The sequence below is a fragment of the Balaenoptera ricei genome, chromosome 18 (assembly GCF_028023285.1).
Source record: "Balaenoptera ricei isolate mBalRic1 chromosome 18, mBalRic1.hap2, whole genome shotgun sequence".
NCBI lineage: Eukaryota > Metazoa > Chordata > Mammalia > Artiodactyla > Balaenopteridae > Balaenoptera > Balaenoptera ricei.
The window spans coordinates 64,966,018-64,979,034 of record NC_082656.1 but is presented as its reverse complement, the minus strand read 5'-3'; positions in this window follow the sequence as shown (position 1 = coordinate 64,979,034).

Here is a 13,017-nt window from a genome sequence, read left to right as displayed (position 1 = left end):
CATAGCCAAGACATGTAAGCAACCTAAATGTCCATCGACAGTTGAATGGATAAAGAAGACGTGGTATATGTATATAATGGAATACTACTCAACCATATAAAAGAATGAAATAATGCCATTTGCAGCAACATGGATGGACTTAGAGATTATCATACTAAGTGAAGTAAGCCAGACAGAGAAAGACAAATATCATATGATGTCACTTATATGTGGAATCTGAAAAAAAGTACAAATGAACTTATTTTACAAAACAGAAATAACCTAGTGAAAGACATGCCTTGATTTCCCTGGATTAAATATAAATAAATGGATAAGAATGTTTCTCTGAAAAAAAAAAAAAAAGAAAGAAAAAACCCCCAGAAATAGACCCACAGACATAGAAAGCAAACTTATGGTTACCAACAGGGAAGGTGGGGGGAGGGATAAATTAGGAGGATGGGATTAACATATACACACTACTATATATAAAAACAACTAACCAACAAGGACCTACTGTATGGCACAGGGAACTAAACTCAATATTTTGTAATAACCTATAAGGGAAAAGAATCTGAGAAAAAAAAATATAGGTATAACTGAATCACTGTGGTGTACACCTGAACTAACATGACATTGTAAATCAGATATACCTCAATTTTTAAAAAAATTTAAAGGAATAAAAAAAAAATTTTTTTTTTTAAATGATGAAAATACAAGCCACAGACTGGGTGAAGACACTTTTAATTTAAATGTCCAAGAAAGGTCTTCTTTCTAGCTATATAAAGAACTATCTACACTCGATAAGAAAATAACACATTTTAAAATGGTAAAATGAGCAAAATATTTGAAAATGCATTTCACAAAATAAACACACGAGAAGATGCTAAACAATCGACAATATTAATAAATTAATAAACTCCTTTTCTTTCTTCCTTCCTTCCTCTCTCATTCCCTTGTGTCTCTTTCTTCCATTCATTCTTTCTGTGTAACTTCCATGCCTGGTTTGGTCTTTCTTGACAGAAAAGTGATTTAATACATTTTGAATTAACTGAAATCCTTTGACTAGAAATATCTATGTAAGGAAAGAATTTTTAATAGTAATACATATGCAAATAAAAGAACTACAACCCTTTCAAAACCAAATCAATGTTTATGTAAGAACTGGTAAAAGACTAATACAAGTTACTGATATTTCTCTTTTGACACTTTGCTCTAAATATTCCTTGTGTTCTCATTTCATCTCATGTAATGAAAAGTCATCTCATCTAATTTATCTCAGCTTATCTTCCATCTCTCTTCAACCAGATCTTTCTACTAGTGCCCTCTCTCCCAAAGGTACTAAACATTGCCTGTTCTTTACACAAAAATCAAAATCGAAACAAAGCAAAACACATTCCATTCTGATTCTTCTTACACTACATAACTAATTTTCTCACTAATGATTTCAAAGACATTTAATTATTTTAATTTCCTTCTACTCACCCTTTTAACTCTCACTTCTTTTGCTTTCAACCTCCTCCCTCCCCTGCTCCCATACCTACTCTTCAGGCACTTTTATAATCATAGAGTCCTGGATTTTCATAGAGGCTCCTCATTTTCTGGCTGTTTGGCCTTCAAAAAATTACTTTAAGGTCTATAGTCTTGATTTTCTCATATATAAATGGTCAAAATAACACTTTCTTAAAATGGAGTTCATTGAGCTAAGGCATAAACATATTTAGTTACACTGTACAAGTTTGACAAGGGTTAAGTGCTCAATCCAAGTTATTGTTTTAATAATGAAAAATGTTAATGTCCTTATATTGGGTGGGCCAAAAAGTGTCTCCGGTTTTTTAAGTAAAAATAAAACACACATTTTTCATTTTCACCAAGAACTTTATTGAACAACATATTCACCCTTTTGTTCCACTACCTTCTGCCATTTTTCAGGCAACTTCATAATTCCATCTTCCCACAACGTTTTATCTTTTTGAGCAAAGAACTGTTTCAGGTGCCTTTTACAGTCTTCCAGGGAATTGAAATTTTTTCCATTAAGAGAATTTTGTAAAGACCGAAATAAATGGAAATCCAAAGATGCAATGTCTGGTGAATACGGCAGATGGATCAGAACTTCCCAGCCAAGCTTTAACAGTTTTTGCCTGGTCATCAAAGAAACATGCAGTCTTGCAGTATCTTGATGGAAGATTATGCATTTTCTGTTGACTAATTCTGGACGCTTTTCATCAAGTGCTGATTTCAGTTGGTCTAATTGGGAGCGGTACTTGTTGGAATTAATCGTTTGGTTTTCCAGAAGGAGCTCATAATAGAGGACTCTCTTCCAATCCCACCATGTACACAACATCACCTTCTTTGGATGAAGACCGGCCTTTGGTGTGGTTGTTGGTGGTTCATTTCGCTTGCCCCCAGATCTCTTCTGTTCCACATTATTGTACAGTAACCACTTTTCATCGCCTGTCACAATTTGTTTTAAAAACGGAATGTTTTCATTACGTTTCAGTAGAGAATCGCATGTGGAAATATGGTCAAGAAGGTTTTTTTCACTTAACTTATGTGGAACCCAAACATCAAAGCGGTTCACATAACCAAGCTAGTGCAAATGATTTTCAGTGCTTGATTTGGATATTTTGAGTATGTCAGCTATCTCCCAAATGGTATAACATTGATTGTTCTCAATTATTGTTTCAATTTGATCGCTATCAACTTCAACTGGTCTACCAGACCGTGGAGCATCATCCAGCGAGAAATCTCCAGCACGAAACTTCGCAAACCACTTTTGACACGTTCGATCAGTCACAGAACCTTCTCCATACACTGCACAAATCTTTTTGTGCATTTCAGTTGCATTTTTACCTTTCTTGAATTAATAAAGCATAATATGCCGAAAATGTTTAGTTTTTCTTCCATCTGCGATATTAAAATGGCTACACAAAAATTCACCAATTTTGATGTCCTTTTTTAAATGCACGCTGATATTACAGCTGTCACATACAATCTAACAAAATTGTTTCTAATGAAGTTAAAGACAACTAAGTGCAACTAGAGCCATCTTATGGGAAAAACTGAATGAACCTTTTGGCCCATCCAATACATACTTTCAAGCAACATTCAATTAGATAAAATTCAAAGTGATTCTGAAAACACAAGGTTTTTTTGGTCCCTGTTTCTCTTAATTCTCCAGGGCTCCTCTAGACTCTACCCTCAGACAAAAATATCTTTTGCTTTGAAGTTCATTTCAATTGATTATGCCCCGTGGATTTGTTAGTGTGGCCTATTACTGTTCAGATCATTCCTCTTTGTTTGTTTGTTTGTTTTTATAAATTTATTTATTTATTTATGGCTGTGTTGGGTCTTCGTTTCTGTGCGAGGGCTTTCTCTAGTTGTGGTGAGCGGGGGCCACTCTTCATCGCGGTGCGCGGGCCTCTCACTATCGCGGCCTGTCTTGTTGCGGAGCACAGGCTCCAGACGCGCAGGCTCAGTAGTTGTGGCTCACGGGCCCAGTTGCTCCGCAGCATGTGGGATCCTCCCACACCAGGGCTCGAACCCGTGTCCCCTGCATTGGCAGGCAGATTCTCAACCACTGCGCCACCAGGGAAGCCCTCCTCTTTGTTTTTTAAGGTCTTTTCTAGAAGACATTCTCTCTCTTCCCCAAATTCTTCCCAGAATTTCTAACATCTGAGTAATGCACAAGGCTAACCCATCCTTTCCTATGATTTCTTAGCAGCCCTACCTTCAACAGCTCTCTCTCTGTAGTGGCATCAACTTTTTTTTTCCCACTGAATTTTTGTCATAAATATATGATAATATTTAAGTCTCTTCCATCTTAAAAACTAAACAGATAATAAAACCATTAAGCTCTTCATTGAGAGTTAAATTCTAGACAACGATGTATCTCTCTGCTAATTTTACAAGTAAAGTTCCTAGAAATAATGTTTTATGCTCACCAACTTTACTTTCTCACTCTTTGTATCATCCATCTGGTTTCAACATTTATTTCACTCTGAAATTGCTCTTATATAGGCCAACAGGACAGACGGTCCTGAAAACATATACTATGTGCTGGTAATGCTAAGAAAAATCTAACTGAGATCTTTTACATTTTTAAGAGAGGTGTGAAGACTATCAGAATCAGAAACACTATACAAGATCACTTTCTATTTCACAGACAAGACTGGCAAAATCACACTCTCCAATATGTGTCAATCTCATATATCCAATGGCCACTCCATACTGTTTTTTTGTTTGTTTGTTTTTTTGTACATCTGGCTACATGGTTGAAAACTCCCTTATTTTATATTATTTCAAAGAAATACAGGAAGAGACAGAACTAACATATAGCATCAGTTAATATAATCATCAACGTTATAAATGGTCATAACTTCCTGAATTAAAGTCTTAAGAGTTTTGTGATAAATGATCTTGTAACACAAGGAGATATGGTGATTCTAGGGAAGCCATGCTGATACCACTCCAAATAGCACTTAGGTGCAGGTCTGATTTTGATAATGGGATATAGATGTATGTTTGTACGTAACTCTTTTTACATGTAAATTTGGAAAATATTTTAAGGCTAATTATAAAAATACATAGAAATAGGAATTTATACATTTCTAAAGGCAAAATAATTCAGTACTGCATTTATTAAAAAAAACTTTGGCAATAATTATCAACCATCTTACAATTTAGCATTGATTTTAATAGAATAATACTAATTTTGGAAGGTGTTTGTTTATAATACTGAAAATTGAAAGCAATCTAAAAATCCATCAGTAGGTAGTGTGCTAAATGTACGTACATACAGTGGCATATTTGGAAGCCATTAAATACTCTACAGTACCAAAGTATACACTACTTAGAAAATGTCACTGATAGAAGATTTAAATGACATATAGATTACAAAACAGTATGTATCATAGGATTCCAATTTTGTAAATCAAATATAACACCTGAATCTATATAAACAGATTCTGGAGGAATTTGCAATTCTTGTTTAATTTTTGGTGGTGAGATAATGAAAAAAAATTTGCTTCTTGTAGAGCTATACATCCTAATTCTAAAACAAAATACAATACGTTAAGGCAATAAAATGAGGAAATACTAGGATTCTTACTTCTGCTCAATCTCCTGTACATACTGAAGCAAATGATTTAAGAACTTAGTTTAATAAAGCAAATGATTGAAAAAAATAATTTAACAAAGGGTGTATTCTACATATGACAATATCTCACAAGAAAATCTATCAAATTATCTATTACATTTCACAGGTGCTGCCTCATAAATTATGTTAAAGGCCATAACAACATTTAAGTCTAGATACTACTCAAACACTGTGATTAGCCCCATGGCTTTAATTAAGTTAATTGGGTCAAGAATTCTAGGCTTTAGGGCTGAGATTTGTGTCTATCCTTCCCAGAGTTACTCAGTGAATGGAGATGAAAGGCCAAAAGGGGTCTTTCCAAGATCTTAAGACTGCTCTGGGTATACTCTTTTTGTATATACATAGGAAGTCCCAGTATGTTCAACCTTTACCTTTAAACAAAGGAGTACTATTGGACCCTATGTCCTAAACTCTCAATTTTACCCACTCATATTTTAATCATATTCAGAATGAATCGTTGGCTATTTTCCAACTTCATCTCATGTAATGAAGTTTAAAACACAGTGTATGCATGAGATTTCATATATATGGTTAATAAATGTCTTAACTGTATTTGAATCATGATGGAGGCCAACATTTTAGTTTTTTACTTGACTAATGAATGTGATAGAATAATTCTTATTAGAGAAATGTTTACGGAATTTTTAATTCAAGTTTCTTACTTGTAAACCTTAATTCAAAATGAATTACATTTTATGGCTGTTGAAAACAAGGCAAATAGGCCTAAGATGGGAACTGCTTATGTGACTCCCCAAGTCACCAAACTATGACTTGACTTAATTATAGTTTTTGTACAGTTTTCGCTCTCCCAGAAATGGGACCTTAAACCAGTCAACCAGGAATCGCTGGTCTAACACTAGTTAAGTAATCTGCCCAACAGACCTCTGTCATCCCCAAGGAAAGTAACTTTGCCATAACAAAAGTTAATGCTCTTTTGCCTAGTGTAACTTCCTTTTTACTGCTCTCCTCTGTCTCTAAAACTCTTTCATTTTGTACTGATCCTTGAAGCTCCTTGGATACTTCATGATTCGAATCAATTTTTGCTCAAATAAACTCTTAAAATTTTTAATATGCCTTAGTTTATCTTTTAATAGTACACATGTCCATTCAAATAATTCAGACATTTGAGCTATTTATTCTCATAATCTGGGCACATTTTCTGTTCCTTATGTAAAGATTTGAATTATTTGTTACTGCAGCTGACATATTATACATATTTTCACAACTTTTATCATCTTGATATAATTTAAGCAATATATAATTGTCATATTAAAATATTATCTCTAATTCCTGGGTCCATATAAGATCATCAAATTCTATTTTACTAGAATTAAATGAACCTCCTTGGAGATTAATGTTAGTTTTGGGTAAAATAAGAGGACATTATTATGTGCAGAATTTAAAAAGCATTATATAGTCTTCAAAATAGGCATGATTTGTTTTAGGAAAGAATTGTGGTGGGAATGCATTGTATTTTGTTTACTTACAGACAGTTTTCACAATGTCCCATAAACTTCCCACTAACATGGTAGAGGCAGAATACCGTCTTAAACAAGAGAGATACAAAAATACATCTCTTGTAGTTTTTCAACTACAATTTATTTACAGATTTCTTCAGAAATTTCCTCCTGATTTGTCTTTATATTATGCTTACAAAAGTTGCTTCCTTTTACATGGTTGCTTCCTTATCCATTAACATCCTATAATATTTATTGTTTTAATTTTGTCATGATGAAAACAAAGGAAAGAAAGCCTACTTTTAACTGCATAATTAACCTAAAATAACCAGTCCCTTAAAAATCTATTAATTCATGACCTGTATAAATAATTTCTTGCATATTTATCTCTAATGCAGCATATAAATTAACTCAGTGAAGATACTTCTAGTGTCTATTGTTACAATATAAATATCTCTCTAGTGTAGAATTAGGAAGATAAGCTTTAGATAGATCCAGAGTAAGGAAAATTCAATTAAGGCACATCCAATTTAGTAAATTTCATAAGGATAGACTTCTCTTAATATTTGGAAAATATGGCACTATATCCAGTTGCTTTGTACTTAACCATTTTAAGTTATTAGTTGTGTTGATACTTAACTTGACGTAGCAATAGTTAACTGTCAATGCTGGGGTCAGCATTCAGAATCATTCTCAAATTTGAACTAATATTTTGATGCTGATAATTATGATCTCAGTAGAGTAAAGAAGTGTCAGGAATAAAAGTGTATGTAATTCTGATGTTTCTAAAACTTTGTTGTAGTTATGGTTCTTATAGATACATCGCATCTATTGTGTTTATTCTTTGTCATAGAATTCCTCAGAATAGCACCCATAAAAATGCAAGGTTATCACAAATTTTAGCCAATCTTATTTTGTTCTAAGAAGTCAGTCTTGCAGAGTAAAATTGAAACAATAAATTGGGATTGAATTAAAGTCAGAGAAGGTTGGATAATACGTCTTACTTGTTTTATGTCACGTTTTCTTTGGGATATGTGTCATAAGAAGGAAAATTCAGTTCCAGAGAAATTAAAAACTTTTAAATGTTAAAGAAACATTAACTTATTCAAGTTTAATAGGTTTTTTCTAATTTAAACTGCATACAACTGAATGGTACAATCAATATTATCAACTTTATTTTGTCATTTTAATAATTTCTTTGCTATAACATTAACAGTGTATTTAAAATATTGGGAGATATCTGAATTCTGGGTATATGAGGAAATTATCAATTTTTAAGCATAAAAATACATTGAAGAGTTAAGAGAAATCAATCTTTTTCAGCTAAAGTACTTAGCCTACTCAAGATTCCAATGAACAAACATCAAATAAAAACTGAAGCAATGCAGTGTTATCAAGTTGCCAAACAATATAAGATCCTCATAACTTTTAAATTTGACCCTTCAGAATGACACTCAATTTTTTTTTTTTTTTTTTTTTTGACACTCAATTTTGAAAGATCAGAGAATAGATCAATTCATGGACTAGAGCAAGGACTCATTTAAATACTCTGCTAATTTAGAATTAAAAGAAAATTAATTGAAATGATCCAACACTTTACAATAAAGTTCGGTGTCTTCAGTGGGAAGACTTGCGAATTGTTCTGTGTTAACAACTTGTCTCTAAAATTAATTGCCTTCGGCTGTATTAACAATAGAGCATGATCAAGTAATGTGAAAGCTTTGGACAGATCAATAATAAAGGCATCCTAATTTATCCTTGGTTCACCACCAACACCACAAGATTAATAAATTTCAAAACGGCCAACTGAATGAAGTCTTTAGCCTAAAATTGCTACTAAAACGTCATCCAACTACAGAGCACAATACAACTCCTCAGAGTTGCTAAACCAGTCAGGCAAACCTAACGCAGAAATCAGCACTAGGGGGAAGGGTCATCTGAAAATACTGACACCTTTCCTATGCACCTGCTATAAAATGCTATAATCCATAAGCGGCAGAGCTATCTTTTGCATATGAAAGAGACAAGGGAAGGGAAAAATAGTGAAATGAACAACTTGATGGCCAAAAGTTTTTTTGCACAAAGAGCCATACTGGTCTACCTTTATTTTTTAGTCTTTTGTAGTCTTATGTAGCCTGTGCTAATAAGGGCCAGTGCTGTATAAAAGGTTTGATGATGCAAATGCTACATTAGGAAAACAATTCAATTAAGTTATGTATTGAGTGTATTCTACCAAGCTCTTGATAAACATGTTCAGACAAATACATATATGTTTATGAAAAGCTGTGTAAATACAACACTTCTGATAAATTATGACTTAGGTATATCTGCTTTAAAAGAAAAATTACTGTGCTTAGAGTTCAGGATAGCTTTTTCTGTAGTCCTACCTTTGCCTAAAAAGTTTTCTGATCTTGGGTGAAGAATTCGTGCTATATATTTTTCATGGTTATTTACAAGTCTTTAATTTTATGATTCTACCTATAATATGAACAGGAGGGAAAAGGAAGGAATGCAGACCAATGACAAGCGGGTGATTGTTCCAGCATATTCAAAATGGGCCCAAGATCAGATCAACTGTTTATTTCTCTCTGCAAATATTTGGTGATCTAAATGTAATACACACTATGTATATTCATATATATATGTGCATATATGCATATATATACACATAGGAAGAATTTTATTTTTATTTTAATATGAACATAGTTTATTCTATACAACATACATTTCTCAAATTATTCTATTTTTTCAGAATAAAAGAAATCACATATATGATCAGAGTAGACACTGTTTCTGAGAATTTTAGAATATATTATGAAATTATCCTTGCTTTGTTATTGGAATATTTTCAATGGTAATTCATGTTTTAAATTATTCTAAAAATCAAATTTTCTTATATATAAAATTACCTTTCATTGAATTTAGTATTCCAAATACTAAATTGTGTTTAGAATGCAAAAATTCTAAAAATGACATATGCTCAAAAATAATTAGATATAAAAATGTAGAATTTGAAACCCTTTGTTTAAAAAAAAATAACTGATTATCCTTTATTTCTAATATTGCTTAGCTCCCTTGTATTTACTAAAATCATTTTTATATAATTTACCAGATTAAATCCCAAGTTTATATGATTGACTGAATTATCTCTAATATAAATAGAATCTCCCTATATAATTACTAATGTGCTATTAAGCAAGTGAACATGAGTGAAATTAATAAAATTGAATTTATAATTATCCACTAGAGATATTGATAGAAAGATAAATATATTGCTACTTGATTCCAACTTAGAAACCTCAAACTTGAAAAAAAAAACTTTCAGGAAGGTTTAGAGAAAACTGGTAATTAATAATATCAGGATGTGCTAAAAGGTATTACTATAATATCTTCTTAAGAGCATCACCTAGAGGAAAATTCATATTAAAATATATAGAGGTTCTTCTATAATCCAATTGTTCACATAGTAGACTAGCTACTCTTATCATGGATACTTCTAAACTGCCATCATTGTGCTGTTACATGACTTTTTAAAAATGTCAATACTGGGCAAAATGATCAAATGAGGAAAGATTGACTTTGACACCCCTGTGCTTCTCCTTCTAACATCACATAATACTAGACGAATAGGAACAGACATACGGGGGACGTTGCTGGCAAGCAAAGCAAAGTCTTTCTTCGTGACTGAATTGATAGGACAATTCTGTCAACCAAAAATTCAGTTGAGTCATTTGAAGAAATTCCCTTTACTTTCCATATGGTTTGTACCTTGCAATGACTTCCATCAACCAAGGTCCAAACAAGGGCCATTTCTTCTCCGCTATGTATTGCTCTCTGCCCCCATTGCCTTTCCTCCTGTTCTTTGAAACATTTACTAGGAATGCCATTCCCCTGATAGGCCGTGTTGATGCTAAGATTTTTAGTACCCTGAAAGCAACAATACACATATAACTTCTTCAACTCATTTTTTGAAAGGCTTTCTACCTATATATAGGCTCTATGTTTCATTATTTTTATTACATAGTTCTCAATGTATGGCTAACAACAAATAGAGAAGTCTCGATCTATATTGCTACTTATGTTAATGATATCTAAGTACCCCTTAGTGTTAAAACAAGGTCCCACTGCAGATACTGAAAGTCTAAATGAACAATTCAGGCTGGTCTGGGGAACGACTCTTCAAGAGGAGGATTGAATGTGGTATAGCATAAAGCACATATGCTATAATTTTGTTAAAATTGTTAAAACCAGCTCTCTTTGAAAAGATAACAGCAGCTTTCATCATGAATAATATTTTCTGAAAAAGTAACTTTTAACTATATGGATAAGTAGAAGTGATTATGATGAAAATGAGAGAAAATATCAGGCAGAAAAAGGAAAACAAAATGAACAGAAGGTATTCATTCTCCTTTAGTCTGCTGGACAGTTTGACCAGCTTGATTAGTCCCTATATTAAGATGTTGGTCCTCGCCTCATTTGGGGGCACTTTGACCATTTCAGTTTCTCCTCCTGGTTGTCAGGCTGTCCTTTAACCTGTCTCCCTCTCTGTAGCCATTATTTAGTCACAGTACACTCTTTCAGCTTCAAACCACATTTCTAGATAAATATAGATTTTAGGTTTGTGACTATATTATTGTTGTTATTTTAGGTTTGTGACTATATTACAGAGAGACTATAGCATTGTCTCTCTGTAACATCCTTGCCTTCTTCATTTTTTTAATATTTAAGATTTGGGCAATTCAATGCTTTTGACCCCTTTCCCCTCCCCCCATAAGAATGACCCATAAGTATTGACTTAACCAGCAAAGTTCTTTTAAAAGAAATTTTGATTTTTCAAAGAAATTTGAATATCAAATATTTTTCTCCTAAATATTTGATATAAATATCATAATCAGTTTCTATTTAAATTTCCATGGCTAGTAACTCTAGGTCAGCTTTCATGCAAATTGGCAGCATCTGCTGCTTCTCAGTTAGGACATGTGCTTACCTGTTGCCTCAGTCTCTACCACTCCCTATTACTTACATCCTTGTCTGCTCGACTCATTTTCTTTATTAGCTGCTCCCTGGAGGCAGCTGATATTGTATTCTTGCTGTAAGCACAAAAGAACTGTTAAAATAAACTGTAAATAGTCTAATGAGTTAATACTCAATGAATAAGTACCCTCTTGGGTGACTGCAATAAAAATTGGCCAGTTATTCACCAATATCTGTGATTTCTTTTCTTTGACACACTTCTAGCCCATGTTTCCAAGCCCCTTTGCAGTTAGGTAGGGCCATGTGATTGAGTCCTCACCGGTGATGTACCAAAGGAAACGACTGAGCCCCTCCTAGGCTTGGCCTCCAATGCTTCCCGAGCTCTTTTAAGCTCTCTCTTTCCTTATCTTAATGCAAACAATTAAGTGGACAATTCTGAGACCTTAAACATAGCAGAGCTATGAGACAAAAGGGGCTCAGATCTTTGATTGACAGCATGGAACTGCTTACCTGCATTGTAATATGACAAAAGAGAGGCACAAACCTTTACTGTATTAACCCATGGAGATTTGTAAGATATTTGTAAGAGAAGTTAGATTTTCCTGATTAGTATAACTGCACTACATGGAAATTCTTACTTATAACAACTGCTAAATTCTTATTTATAACAACTGCTATTGTAGTAGGTAACTGATTTTTTTCTTATAATTATTGTTTATCACAAATTAATGGCATGAATATTTCTATGAGCTTTTTTTAAGGTGTCTTGGAAACTTTATTTTCCCTGATTTCTCTTGCTTCTGTATCCTCAGATCAAGGAGTGGTATTTTGACATGTTGATATGCCATTCATTATATTAAAATTAAATATATCTAGATATATTATTAATAAGTTGACCACAGAATTTATTGTTGAAACAAGGACATTTTTGAAAGTAAAAATTTCACTAAAAAAACCCTGAAATTATGTAATCTTTGAACTATTTTGGCTAACAAACTGTTTTATTAAATTGATATTTTTAAACCTCTCAAAATAAATTAAGCATTATGGCCCAATGTACAGCTACTGTCTTTTGCCTGTGAATTCCAGAGTGTCTTTCTTTGGTTAGTATTTATATGAGAAAAAAGCCATCCTATTAGCTCTTTATTTCAAAATTTGCTTTAAATAACTGCAATACTATACTAAAAGCTTAAAAGAATTACATTTTAGTTTTCCATTCACTGAATATTTTGATTAAAATTTTTGTCAAATAAATTTCAACAAAATACAGAGTATTGTTTTAAAAATATCTAATATTACATTTGTTCTTTAGGGTGATGTATAAAATAGTTTTTCAAGGGTCAGACATTTCTAAATACAACTGATCTTGGGTATTAGGAGAAAAATATATAAAATCTTGAAGAAATCTTTTTTTTTTAGTCAAGAGCTACATAACTAAAATTTTGTAATTCA